Here is a 6,819-nt window from a genome sequence, read left to right on the forward strand (position 1 = left end):
CTGAATTAGCCCTATCTTAAGAATAGTAATCTTCGGCTGTCGTAAGCGCGCGTAGTTTTTACCTGGTTTCCTTTTTCCCCTTCATCCTTGTCAGCGCGTGCGTTCCTCCCCCTTCTGTGCATGATATGACGTCAAATGTGTGTATATAGTCATGTTCCTTTCGAGATTAAACAGTTGTTAGAAAGCGCTTCGTCCTGTGTGTTCGTCCCTTTTCTGTGTTTTTTTAGCGCTCACGAATTCCTTCAAGTAAGGAAGAGGAGAGATTTTAGCTTGCATAGAAGCCCATATGTTCAAAACATGGGAACTCGTGGTGAAACCAAGTCATCACGGAAATGAGGTCGCGGCTCGAATCGACGGCGACAGCGACAGCACAAATTTCTGTTCAGATAAAAAAAACCTAGAAGCCCGTGTGGACGACGCTGGGAACCGGTCACGCCGCAACAGTGCAATATTTTATGGCATCCATGACACTGGTGCAATGGAAACTCACGCGCAATCGGAAGAACTCATCAGCCTTTGTTCAGACACCTTACATTTAATAGCCGACCCAAAAGATATTTAACGCGCGCATCGCCTCGGCCGTCACACACCTGACAAAACAAAATAAAATATTACTCTCGCAAAATGAAGTTGAATATCCTGTCTAATGGGCACAAATTCAAAGGTACTGAATACCATTCCGGAGAAATCTCTCCTACCGTTAGGAAAGCCCGAAAGTATCTTATCGCTTCTGCCAAAAGTGAATCTGCGGCTGTTAAGTTTCGTTACAAAGCGCTGCTTATCAGCCAGAAACGGTACATTTATGACAAATCCTCGAACTGTTAAGGAAATCATATAGCAACAACCTGGCAGAAGCCCCCACATCATCGCCCCAGGCCCGCCTCTCTACATTCTTCTCACTCTATTCTTTGTTTTTCTGTACTTTTCACGAACATTCGCAGTTTTATTTCTAAACGGGAAGAGATATGTAGTCTTGTTCACGCATCAAACAGCGACATCCTCGTCCTAATCGAAACGTGGCTGTCTAGCGAAATGGACGACAGTAAGGTCGTGACCGACTTGCCCAAATTTAAGTTATTTCTTAAGGACATTCAAGGGTCCCGTGATGGAGGAGTACTCATTGCCTTTTCTGCAAACTTGCTATTTTCAGCCATTACCACTTCCTCTGATCTTGAAATGCGGATTTTCTGCCAATGCATTCCACAATCAGTTATTCTTGGTGTTTGTTACAGGCCTCCGCGCAACAGTCCGGACTTTTCTGAGAAACTTAATAACTTGCTTTGTGAACTTACTGCTAAACATCGAAACGCACATATCGTTACCTTCCCAGATATTGATTACTACTAACGCCGTTACAGCATCGGGCACGTTAGAAGCAAAAAATTTCATACAAATTCGTCTAAACTTTGGCATCACACAGGTTTTACTCGGCACCAACTAAAAAAACGAACGCTAACATCCCAGACCTATACTTACTACTCGTGAGCCATCCTGAAATTGTTAAAACAGTTCCGTTTCTTCCTGGAATAAGCGATCGTGAAGTAGTTCACGCCGATATACCCAGAACTTCGATTCGAAGAAAAATTTCCGATAAGAAGACCCGTTTGTACGATAAGGGTGAATATGCCCAGATTAACCATGGACTTAACATGCGGTATACTGTACCATTTTATTTACGCTTGCCTTTTAGACATACGGATGGACACCTTCTTTGATATAACTAAAAGCTACTCAGGCCAAATGAAACACATAGTCAAGCGCTCACAAAGTTAGGAAGCAAGAGAAAGTGAGGGAGAATGATAAAATGCGAATAGTGAGCTTGTCACGGGAAACGCTTAGGCAAGCACTTGCTCCGAGAGATGTTCCGAACAGCACACCACAGCATTAGAGCGACTGTAATAACACACTACCGTCACAATGTGATGCCAGAAGAGCGGTTCTTTGACATTTCCTGCAGAACACCAGCACAACATGGCCAAATACGTCGTCTGTCATAAAGTTCACCCATTGGCTGGTGGGAAGTCACGTCACCAGACCGGAGCATTCCCATTGGCTGAAGGAAAGCTCCGCCACCACAACGGAAGTGACGTCAATCAATACGCGCTATTGCTATCGCAATGCCAGCACATAAAGGAATTTGGTTTGGTGTAAGGGGTTTAACGTCCCCAAGCGACTCAGGCTATGAGGGACGCTGTAGTGAACGGCTCCGGAAATTTCGACCGCCTTGGGTTCTTTAACGGGGGTTCTTTAACGGGACCCTGGAATTTCGCCTCCGTCGAAATTCGATCGCCGCGGCCGGGATCGAACCCACGTCTTTCGGGTCAGCAGCCGAGCACTGTCGCCCCTGAGCCACCGCGGCGGACCACATAATGGAGTGTCCCCGTTAATTTTTTGCGCGTAGGGTGTCCAGCGAACGCCGCACAGGCGATGTTCCTTGCTAATCCACCACATTTTGGATTGACAATAATTTTCCCTGACACACGGATTCTGTGACCTGTAAAACGAATGGCAGTGAGAAGGATACCTTGGTGAAAAAGATGTTTTAAAGCGAAATCTAGCCTAGCGGCGCCCATTTCTGTGTGATGCCCTTGCAGGAGGAGTGGAGCTGCGTCAGTAACCACGTGATGTTCCACGTGATTCGCATCTGCTGCAGCCGCGCGCTCCGCCGTCGCCGCAGCCGCTGCCTATCCAGTGTCTCACTAAGGACGAAGCGAGTCAGCCGGAGCCGACGTCCTTGAGGGGTGGGTTCTGGCAGACGTCGGGCCGAGTCTGATCATCCGGTCGACATTGCCAACCGTGCAAAGAATTTAGGAAACGGTAGGGAGCGTAAACGCGCTAAACGGGCAGCCGAAAGGGATTAAGAGACCCGCCGCGGTGGCTCAGTGGTTAGAGCGCTCGGCTACTGATCCGAAGTACCCGGTTTCGATCCCGACCGCGGCGACTGCGTTTCGATGGAGGCGAAGTTCTGGAGGCCCGTGTACTGTGCAATGTAAGTGCATGCTAAAGAACCCCAGGTGGTCGAAATCTCCGGAGCCCTTCGCTACGGCGTCCCTCATAGCTTGAGTCGCATTGGGACGTTGCGGTAGCATTGGGACGTTGCGGTAGGGCTGTATGCGGTAGCGCTGACAACGTTGTGGCAGCGGCACTGGAGAAATAGGCCGCATTGTGACTTCACGCTGTTTATGCAAGCGGAAGTCAAGCTTGCATAACCAGAATTAGCTGAACAAAGCCGCAGCCATCTTTTTTGCTAAAACGTCCATGCGCCGTAAGGGTTCCCGGTAAACGGTGAAAGTTCATCGTATTACGATACACTATTTGCGAAAGACTTCTCTGGATGAAAAACAAAATTTTAAGCACATCTTAACCTGCGAGAGAGAATCTTTTCTTTGGAGTGCTGAGGTAGTGAAAGTAGCCATTTATAAGTAATTATTTACTTTTCATAGAAGTCACGAGGACTTCGCTAAGCTTAGGTACTAAGAACGTAGTTGGCAACAGCTCCTAAAGATACTGCCGTGTACTCAACAGCTTTTCAAGCTTTTGTCTTGCTTTGTGAAAAGCGCGAAACCAGCGGCAACGAGCGAGTAAAAGGATTTTTATGCTCTCCTGGATAGGATAGCTGCACATTATCGGCGGCATGTGCGCATGCACACTTGTCATGTCGAAGTTCATCGCACAACGCGCTGTGACGAAGCATTCCAAAAGCACAAACCTTTTTTGAATCTTTATCTCTTCCTTGTGGGACATTCTCCGTTGCAGAACAAAGCATGGGTGCTGCTTTAACACGCGTATTGCATTCACAACAGAAAAGGAGCTGAGGACAACATGAAGCAAGGTTTAGTCACTGAAAGGCGAGGCGCTATCTACTGCCGACATCATCTGAATCTTTATAGGCTCCGTTACACACCCCAGGTAGACGAGGAAAGCTCAAGGCCCTCGTGCTCTGAGTGTGCTGGAAGCACATGACCTAAGTAAACCGAAAATTGCAGGATTGCACTTCAGTCTGCTTAAGAGCGAAAACGCGAGAGCTTTTCTCCGTCGTCTTTTTCGCCCTCAGTTTTTTTTTTCATTTTTGTTTTGTTTTGTTATTTTTTCCTTCAAATCACTACGGCGAACCGCATTGCAGCGATGCGAAAGCAAAACGTCCACATACTATATCAACGCCATGGCTATTCTGACGTCCAAGTTCTATATCGACGTCCGTGGCTTTTGCGACGAGTGAGTGTTTTTGGCGTTTGATTGATTAACTAATTAATCCACATGAACTAAATTTGGAATTTCGCGAGATTTTTTCACCCACTAACTAATGCAATCAAGCTTTTTTTCATATATCTTTATAAAATGACATGAACGTGCGGGCAAAATTTGCGGACACTTTTTGTGACGCGTACATAGCCATATAATGCTCTCACTAGCAGAACTTTTTGCTGGGCTAGTTGGTCCATTATGACATTGGTGAAAACAGCGCGAAAGAAGAAGCCCGAAGGCGAAACGAGGAAGTGACAGGAAAGAGCGCTGACTGACAACTGAATTTATTGAGCGAAACTCACGCAATATATAGGAAGGCAGTGGCAAAGATAGTCAGATGCAGTCAACGTCACATGGTGCAAAGAGCCATAAAAGCGATAAAAACAAAACAAGGTGAAAAAGCTAACAGTGAACTGAATATCAAAAGGGATGGTAACAAAATGAAAACTACCCTCAATGACTATACACAGTTAATGTCACATGGTGTAAAGAGCCATAAAAGCGATAAAAACATAACAGGGTGAAAAGGCTAAAAGTCAGCAGAATCTCAAGGGGATGGTAACAAAAAAAATATACATGATGACTTAAACAGCTAATGTCACAAGGTGTAAAGAGCCATAAAAACCGATAAAACATCCATAGCAGGTAACAAGGGTAAAACAGATAAAAAATGACGAAATGGAATTGTGGAAAGAATAAAAACTAACTGAATGTAACAACGTATGGCTAAAACCATGCACAGACCTTAACAATAAAACGATGAAACAGTGACACTCAACGATTGAAACACGCGTAGTCAACAATAAAAATTTAGCAATGTTGTTCCAAAAAGGCAAGTTCAGATTCTGTTGGATGTACAAGCCTCGAAGTCAAAAAGAGCTGTTGTCCTACGAGTCAGCTCATTCAAAAACAGTTAAAAGAGCCATAGCCACATCAGGATTAGGATCTGCACTAACAAAATCATGCGAGCATTGCATGCAAGAGAGCTTCCAACTGCAGACCGCACGGTTAATACAGGCAGGTTTTCCGCAGACTGTGATTTCGGCAGTGACTGAAGCTCTGCTTCAGAAAGTTAAAGGCAAGAAGAAAAACGTTACTCAGGAAAGCAATAGGAGGGTGAGGCCAGCCGTTATCCCGTATTCCCACCGGGTAGCACATAATTTGAAAAAGGTTGCAAATAAATATGAGATTCCCGTAGTCTTTTTCTGCCCCTTGCAAGCTAGCTACATTGTGTCACAGGATAAATAACGAAAAGCCAAGACAGCAAACCTGTGGCGTAAAGCATGCCAACATGTTCGTCAGGTGTAGGGAAGGTGTGATGCTTACATGCGACAAAGTTTATATTGGTCAAACCGGAAGGTGCCTGAACGAACGTTTAAGGGAACATGAGCGCTCACTTGAAAAAGGCACTGGCTCTAATCTAGCGCTTCATTGCAAAGATTGTAAATGCATGCCTCGATTACGCGAAACTGTTGTTCTTGATAGGAGTAGAGACAGCGTAGCCCGGGAGTTGAAGGAGGCTTTCTTTATAAAAAGAAAGGGCTTGGAATGTGTTAGTGACGCGTCAAAATCATTGTACAGGAGTGGACTTGCCTTTTCGGAACAACATTGCTAAGTTTTTATTGTTGACTACGCGTGTTTCAATCGTTGAGTGTCACTGTTTCATCGTTTTATTGTTAAGGTCTGTGCATGGTTTTAGCCATACGTTGTTACATTCAGTTAGTTTTTATTCTTTCCACAATTCCATTTCGTCATTTTTTATCGGTTTTACCCTTGTTACCTGCTATGGATGTTTTATCGGTTTTTATGGCTCTTTACACCTTGTGACATTAGCTGTTTAAATCATCATGTATTTTTTTTGTTACCATCCCCTTGAGATTCTGCTGACTTTTAGCCTTTTCACCCTGTTATGTTTTTATCGCTTTTATGGCTCTTTACACCATGTGACATTAACTGTGTATAGTCATTGAGCGTAGTTTTCATTTTGTTACCATCCCTTTTGATATTCAGTTCACTGTTAGCTTTTCATCTTGTTTTGTTTTTATCGCTTTTATGGCTCTTTGCACCATGTGACGTTGACTGCATCTGACTATCTTTGCCACTGCCTTCCTATATATTGCGTGAGTTTCGCTCAATAAATTCAGTTGTCAGTCAGCGCTCTTTCCTGTCACTTCCTCGTTTCGCCTTCGGGCTTCTTCTTTCGCGCTGTTTTCACCAATGTCATAATGCTCTCACATTAATAATTTTCTTTATAGTCATTGTTAGGCTAGTTGGTTGCTTGTTGGGCTAGTTGGTGTAGCATTCCTAATTCGCAAAGTGCAGGGGATGACAAGGAACAATAGAACTGGACAGTCGTGTCCAGTTCTGTCATCTCTTGCCTTCACCTGCATTTGCGGAATTTGGGAAGTCCTTCGTCACATTCTTGCAGTTAATTGCAAAGCTGGCATTCTTGGTCCGCGCCCAAGGCATTCGTCGCAGACAACCCTGAACATTCGTGGACACCCTCCAAGACCGAAATCTTGAACTATAAGCTTCGAAAGAAGCTAATGTTAAAAAGGAATACCTGATACCGCG

This window comes from Amblyomma mixtum, chromosome 1 (assembly GCF_055824585.1).
Source record: "Amblyomma mixtum isolate Tamu chromosome 1, ASM5582458v1, whole genome shotgun sequence".
Lineage (NCBI taxonomy): Eukaryota > Metazoa > Arthropoda > Arachnida > Ixodida > Ixodidae > Amblyomma > Amblyomma mixtum.